Below are 7,811 nucleotides of genomic sequence, written 5' to 3' on the forward strand. Positions count from 1 at the left end.
GTGGTGGTGTTGGTGGTGTGGGTGGTGTTGGTGGTGTGGGTGGTGTGGGTGGTGTTGGTGGTGGTGTTGGTGGTGTTGGTGGTGGTGTTGGTGGTGTTGGTGGTGGTGTTGGTGGTGTGGGTGGTGTTGGTGGTGTTGGTGGTGTTGTTGGTGGTGTTGGTGGTGTTGGTGGTGGTGTTGGTGGTGGTGTTGGTGGTGGTGTTGGTGGTGTTGGGTGGTGGGGGTGGTGTGGGTGGTGTTGGTGGTGTTGGTGGTGTTGGGTGGTGGGGGTGGTGTGGGTGGTGTTGGTGGTGTTGGTGGTGTGGGTGGTGTTGGTGGTGTTGGTGGTGTGGGTGGTGTTGGTGGTGTTGGGTGGTGGGGGTGGTGTTGGTGGTGTTGGTGGTGGGGGTGTTGGTGGTAGAGGTGGTGTTGGTGGTGTGGTTGGCGTGAGTTGGAAGGGGTGTAGGGGAAATGGGGTGTTGTGAATGGTGTATATGATGGAGGTGGTTGGGTAGGTGATTGTCTCTCTCTCTTCTGTTCTCTCTCTCTCTCTCTCTCTCTCTCTCTCTCTCTCTCTCTCTCTCTCTCTCTCTCTCTCTCTCTCTCTCTCTCTCTCTCTCTCTCTCTCTCGCTCTCTCTCTCTCTCTCTCTCTCTCTCTCTCTCTCTCTCTCTCTCTCTCTCTCTCTCTCTCTCCAGTGATAATAATGTTGTCGTAATGCGTATGATGAACAACTGAACAATCTCTTGAAAAAAATCTTTAAAAACCAAAGTAACATTTCCCATTGCATAGCAGTTGTTGGTTGTCACAACAGGAGCCAATCCTTCTTAAAGAGGGGTATGAGGAACGACCCCCTCTCCCATGACACTGAATATATTCACAAATCTCCGTGGAAAAGTTGCATTAACCTAACCGCAAGGTTCCGGCCTCCAACCTTGGACAGACAGACGAAGAAACAGATATTCTTTCTTATAGATATAGTTCTGAAAGTGATTTGAAACTTATATTCAGTATTTGAATACAACAAATATTTAAAATGTTAGGTTAGACATTTTGTCCCTAGTAAAAATGCATTTGCTTAGTCTTCAGTCTCTGATTCAGCATTGAATTATTTAGTATTTAGGCTTATAATTTATAAAATAATTGACAGCCTCACGGGGAACTGCATTTGGGAGTGAGAAATAATGTTAAGAATATCACATCTTGCTTGTAACCAAGCATTCCGTTTTTAATTATCGTGTTCACCAATTTATGTTTACTGAAAAGTTCTTCATATAACCTGATGATCGATATTATGTATTTGTGTTTTTTTAATGCATATTATAGACCTATAATGACTTATAATTATAAGCAAGGACCTATAATTAGCACTAGAGACCGACGAAGGGTCTTAGTGTGGACCGACGGAATTAGCAAACATTAGTTACTTTGACATTTAATATTCAGCAGTGTTTATTTACTTAATAACTATGCCATAATATCTTGCTATGATCATATGTATTTGTTCTTTTATAAACAACATATTTACTAATAATTACGGACACACGGGGGATGTATAATCAACTTAACGAACCGGAAGTCATTTAATAGAGAAATGGGTTGTGAAGTCGAGAAAATCTCACTTATGTATGGTTTACATAAGGCTGAGAGTGCTCCAGAGGTGTCGTGGGGCGATACTATGTTTTTAGGAAGATGTGTGTTCGTAAACGGTTTGTTGAATCACGATGTAACTGCTGAGAAAGCGGTAAGAAGCTTCGCAAGAACTGGCGTAACTGCATCGTGAATCCAGCCCCTTATCTTTACCCAGAATGCGGAAGATTTTGAGAGCTTGGAGCCTAAAATATCACCATTGTCCTTAACTATATGGTTAGAAATGTCACTAAGGGCCCTGCGACCATGGGGCCAGATTCGCGAAGCAGTTACGCAAGTACTTATGAACGTGTACACCTCTCCTCAATCTTTGACGGCTTTGGTTACATTTATTAAACAGTTTACAAGCATGAAAACTTCCCAATCAACTGTTGTTATTGTTATAAAAAGCCTCCTGGTGCTTCGGAGCTCATTAACTGTTTAATAATTGTAAACAAAGCCGCCAAAGATTGAGAAAAGATGTTCAGGTTCGTAAATGCTTGCATTCCTGTTTCGTGAATCTGGCCCCTGGGCTTTAGCTGTATGGCTGTATTAAAGGCATAATTAAAGGGTCAGGGAGAGGAGAGTCAAGTGCAGCAAAGGGAATTAAATCAAAGAGAGTACCTGGGAAATGTCCAATGGAAGTCAGATCTTATGGGGAAAACAGTCCAGGAAATCATGGATCAAGTCAGAAGGAGATTCAGAGACGTTGACGAGATATTCAAGCCAACAATTAGGGGGAAACGTTCGAAGGACTATACCACCCCAATGGTTCAATAGACAACGTCAATAATTAAAAACGAAAAGCAGATGCAAATAGAAAAAACACAGAAGAGTGAAGGAAAAATGGTATATAGCTGCAACAGAGCAAGGAACAAATGCATATACATAAGGAGAGTTAAACAATGTTGTAAAGGACGTTGTAAACGAAGCGGTAACCCTAGACGACAGTACTTGTAAATAAGAGAAAGTAATGAGACAACAGTACTTGTAAATAAGAGGAAGTAATGAGACAACAGTACTTGTAAATAAGAGAAAGTAATGAGACAACAGTACTTGTAAATAAGAGAAAGTAATGAGACAACAGTACTTGTAAATAAGAGAAAGTAATGAGACAACAGTACTTGTAAATAAGAGGAAGTAATGAGACAACAGTACTTGTAAATAAGAGAAAGTAATGAGACAACAGTACTTGTAAATAAGAGAAAGTAATGAGACAACAGTACTTGTAAATAAGAGAAAGTAATGAGACAACAGTACTTGTAAATAAGAGGAAGTAATGAGACAACAGTACTTGTAAATAAGAGAAAGTAATGAGACAACAGTACTTGTAAATAAGAGGAAGAAATGAGACAACAGTACTTGTAAATAAGAGAAAGTAATGAGACAACAGTACTTGTAAATAAGAGAAAGTAATGAGACAACAGTACTTGTAAATAAGAGAAAGTAATGAGACAACAGTACTTGTAAATAAGAGGAAGAAATGAGACAACAGTACTTGTAAGTAAGAGGAAGTAATGAGACAACAGTACTTGTAAGTAAGAGGAAGTAATGAGACAACAGTACTTGTAAGTAAGAAGAAGTAATGAGACAACAGTACTTGTAAATAAGAGGAAGTAATGAGACAACAGTACTTGTAAGTAAGAAGAAGTAATGAGACAACAAAAAATATTTGATGAAAATAAAGCAGTTGGACCAGATAATATATCACCTTGGATGTTAAAAGAAGCTGCATAAGCCCTCAGTATACCTACAGCTCTGGGCTTTAATGATTCATATGAGAAGGGAGTTTTGCCCACCTGTTGGAAGATGGTGAATGTGATAGCAGTACGCAAGAAAGAAGACTAGGAGGAGGCACTTAACTACAGGTGATTTGCCCGAAACGCTATGCGTACTAGTGGGTTTAGGTATTGTATATACTACCTCTATCTTTAAATCAAACAGAATGTTTGTATTGTAACTCTGAAGCTATGTATGTACTTTTCCTAAATAAATTATTATTATTATTATTATTATTATTATTATTATTATTATTATTATTATTATTATTGTTATTATTATTATTATTATTATTATTATAGATAGGTATTACTGACAAGCATCACCTGCTAAGAACTGGATAGAATAATAAGGCTATAACTAGTTAGGCTAATAAGGCTAATCTAGAGAAGATTAGGTAGGCAGATCAGCACCAACATGGTTTCAGGGAAGGGAAATCATGCCTAAGGAACCTACTGTTGTTTAATGACCCAAGTATTATTTATATGACAAAATAGAGAATGTTGGGCAGATTTTGTGTTTCTGAGCTGCCAAAATGTCTTTTGAAAAACTCCACACGAGAGACTACTTCACAAACCTGAGAGGCAGGCGGAAGTAAGCAGAAAAGCACTAACATGTGTAAGAGTACCTAAGTGTAAGGAGTCAGAGAGTCACAGAGAGGGGCGAGAAGTCGGAGTGGCGTTGAGTGGTAAACGGATTACCTTAAGTGTGCTGGGACACATATTATTTCACAGAATTGAGTCCTCAAGGTCGATGTTTGAAGACAATGCAGGATTAGTAAGAATCAGGACAGATGACCACTGCAAGCACATCTAGGTGAGTACATTCACACACACACACACACACACAGACACACACAGACACACACACAGACACACAGACACACACACACACACACACACACACACACACACACACACACACACACACACACACACACACAGGGGGCCTCGTAGCCTGGTGGATAGCGCGCAGGACTCGTAATTCTGTGGCGCGGGTTCGATTCCCGCACGAGGCAGAAACAAATGGGCAAAGTTTCTTTAACCCTAAGTGCCCCTGTTACCTAGCAGTAAATAGGTACCTGGGAGTTAGTCAGCTGTCACGGGCTGCTTCCTGGGGTGTGTGTGTGTGTGTGGTGTGGGAAAAAAAAAATAGTTAGTAAGTTAGTAGTTAGTAAACAGTTGATTGACAGTTGAGAGGCTGGCCGAAAGAGCAAAGCTCAACCCCCGCAAAACACAACTAGTAAACACAACTAGTAAACACACAGACAGACACACACACACATACACACACACACACACACACACACACACACACACACACACACACACACACACACACACACACACACACACACACACACACACAGAGAGACACGCACACACGCACACACACACACACACACACACACACACACACACACACACACACACACACACACACACACACACACACACACACACACACACACACCTGCTCCACCTCGCTACTGGCAAGGCTCTAGCTCAGAACCAGTGCAAAAAATCGTGCCTTTCACTAAATATTTTCAGCTCAACACTTTTTTGCTTCCAACTGAAATGTCGTCGAGGATGTGTTTACTTTATGTTTCCAAAAAGTCTGAGAGTTGATTCTAAACTTTCCATCTAAGTTCTCTTAAACACTCTCCGTAAAGATCATCCATCTCTTCTCATCACACTTTACCTTGCGTTCTCAGTAAGTCTTAAAGCCTTTCTTGACACCGCTTTATTTTGTAATCGCGTGTTGCTTGTGGGAAACAGACGAGTTTAGCACAATATTCCTTTAGCCCTTTCTTTAGCACTTATATCAGGTTCATATAATGGCTAATCACTAGAGGGGTACGTGGGGTGGGGGTGGGGTGGGGTGGGGGGTCGTAGGTAGTTAATGGGTGAAACATTACTGGGGGGGGGGTGAGGAGTAGAGTGGAGAGTGAGGGATGGAGAGGGAGTGGTGGAGAGGGAGGGGGTAGAGAGGGTGGAGTGGGAGAGGTGGAGTGGAGTAGGAGTGGTGGAGAGGGAGGGACGGTGAGAGATGGAGTGGTGGAGACGGAGAGGGAGGGGTGGTGGAGAGGGAGAGGTGGTGAGGGAGAGGGTGGTGGGGGTGAGAGGTGTTGGAGTGAGCAGGGCACCACTACCCACCAGGGCGCAGCCTCTCCTGGGTACGTCCTCACAGCCAGACCAACCACGACTGAGGTGCCCACACACGTGTGTATACTGCTCTTGCTCCTGCTACCCCCATACACCACCTCGCCACGCCGCCCCCCCACCCTCCCCAGGCCACGCCCCCCCCCCAAGCCACGCCTCCTCGCCACGCCCCCCTGTCATGCCCCTCGCCACTCCACACGTGGTGTTGTCACCCCACGGCACGCCTCGCCAACTTAGCCAATACTGAGGTGGCACACCACAGTAGTCTGCCTCTTCATGCTCCCTTATTTGCTCACACTCTTTCCTCAGGTTAGGGTAAGTTAGGGTAGAGTAGGTTAGGTTAGGTCAAGTTAGGGTAGGTTAGGTTAAGTTAGGGTAGGTTAGATCAAGTTGGGGAAGGTTAGATTAAGTTAGGGTAGAGTAGGTTAGGTTAGGTTAAGGTAGGGTAGGTTAGGTTAAGTTAGGGTAGGTTAGGATAAGTTAGGGTAGAGTAGGTTAGGTTAGGTCAAGTTAGGGTTGGTTAGGTTAAGTTAGGGTAGGTTAGATCAAGTTGGGGAAGGTTAGATTAAGTTAGGGTAGAGTAGGTTAGGTTAGGTTAAGGTAGGGTAGGTTAGGTTAAGTTAGGGTAGGTTAGGTTAAGTTAGGGTGGAGTAGGTTAGGTTAGGTCAAGTTAGGGTAGGTTAGGTTAAGTTAGGGTAGGTTAGATCAAGTTAGGGAAGGTTAGATTAAGTTAGGGTAGAGTAGGTTAGGTTAGGTTAAGGTAGGGTAGGTTAGGTTAAGTTAGGGTAGGTTAGGTTAAGTTAGGGTGGAGTAGGTTAGGTTAGGTCAAGTTAGGGTAGGTTAGGTTAAGTTAGGGTAGGTTAGATCAAGTTAGGGAAGGTTAGATTAAGTTAATGTAGAGTAGGTTTGGTTAGGTTAAGTTAGGGTAGAGCAGGTTAAGTTAAGTTAGGATAGAGCAGGATTGGTTATCTTCTTGAAGTTATCTTGAGATGATTTCGGGGCTTTTTAGTGTCCCCGCGGCCCGGTCCTCGACCAGGCCTCCACCCCAGGAAGCAGCCCGTGGCAGCTGACTAACACCCAGGTACCTATTTTACTGCTAGGTAACAGGGGCATAGGGTGAAAGAAACTCTGCCCATTGTTTCTCGCCGGCGCCCGTGATCGAACCCGGGACCACAGGATCACAAGTCCAGCGTGCTGGCCGCTCGGTCGACTGGCACCCTGGTTAGGTTAGGTTAAGTTAGGGTAGCGTTGGATAGGTTAGGTTAAGTTAGGGTAGGTTAGGTTAAGTTAGGGTAGAGCAGGTTAGGTTGAGTTAGGGTAGAGCAGGTTAGGTTAGGTTAAGTAAGGGTAGAGTAAGTTAGGGTAGAGCAGGTTAGGTTAGGTTAAGTTAGGGTAGAGTAGGTAAGGTTAGGTTAAGTTAGGGTAGAGCAGGATAGGTTAGGGTAGAGTAGGTAAGGTTAGGTTAAGTTAGGGTAGAGCAGGATAGGTTAGGGTAGAGTAGGTAAGGTTAGGTTAAGTTAGGGTAGAGTAGGTAAGGTTAGGTTAAGTTAGGGTAGAGCAGGATAGGTTAGGTTACGTTAGGGTAGAGGAGATTAAATTAGGTTACGTTAGGGTAGAGCAGGTTAGGTTAGGTTAAGTTAGGGTAGGTTAGGAAAGGTTAGGTTAGGTTAAGTTAGGGTAGGTTACGAAAGGTTAGGTTAGTTAGGGTTGGGTGGGGTAAGGTTAAGTTAGGGTAGGTGAAGTTAAGTTAGCTTAGATTTAGTTAGGTTAGATTAAGTTAGGTTAAGTTAGCGTAGGTTAGGAAAGGTTAATTTGGGATAGGTCAGATTAAGTTAGGGTAGGTTAAGTTAAGTTAGATTAGATTACGTTAGGTTAAGTTAGGTTAGGCTAGAGCAGATTAGGAGAGCCTAGTAGCTGTCTCACCACGCACGTCGATACAGTAGCTGTATATATGATGTTAGCACGTCCTCAACACGTCTTCCTTCCACTCACAGCAACTACCACGACCTCCCTACCACCATTAGCCACCACCACGACCTCTCTACCACCATTAGTCACCACCACGACCTCTCTACCACCATCAGTCACCACCACGACCTCCCTACCACCATCAGCCACCACCACGTCCTCTCTACCACCATCAGCCACCACCACGTCCTCCCTACCACCATTAGCCACCACCACGACCTCTCTACCACCATCAGTCACCACCACGACCTCCCTACCACCATTAGCCACCACCACGACCTCTCTACTACCATTA

The 7,811-nt window shown here is 43.7% G+C and overlaps 1 protein-coding gene across 1 annotated transcript in view; it reads right to left on the reverse strand.

Moving 5' to 3' along the window:
* The window catches only part of LOC123765384 (uncharacterized), a 473,535-nt gene extending 467,901 nt beyond the window's left edge, over positions 1-5,634 (reverse strand). The window contains exon 1 of the mRNA XM_069335483.1: positions 5,543-5,634. The gene's annotated coding sequence lies outside the window, so the exon portion shown is untranslated. The remainder of the gene's footprint in view (positions 1-5,542) is intronic.
* Between the last annotated feature and the right edge of the window lie 2,177 nt (positions 5,635-7,811).

The sequence above is a fragment of the Procambarus clarkii genome, chromosome 33, assembly GCF_040958095.1.
Source record: "Procambarus clarkii isolate CNS0578487 chromosome 33, FALCON_Pclarkii_2.0, whole genome shotgun sequence".
Lineage (NCBI taxonomy): Eukaryota > Metazoa > Arthropoda > Malacostraca > Decapoda > Cambaridae > Procambarus > Procambarus clarkii.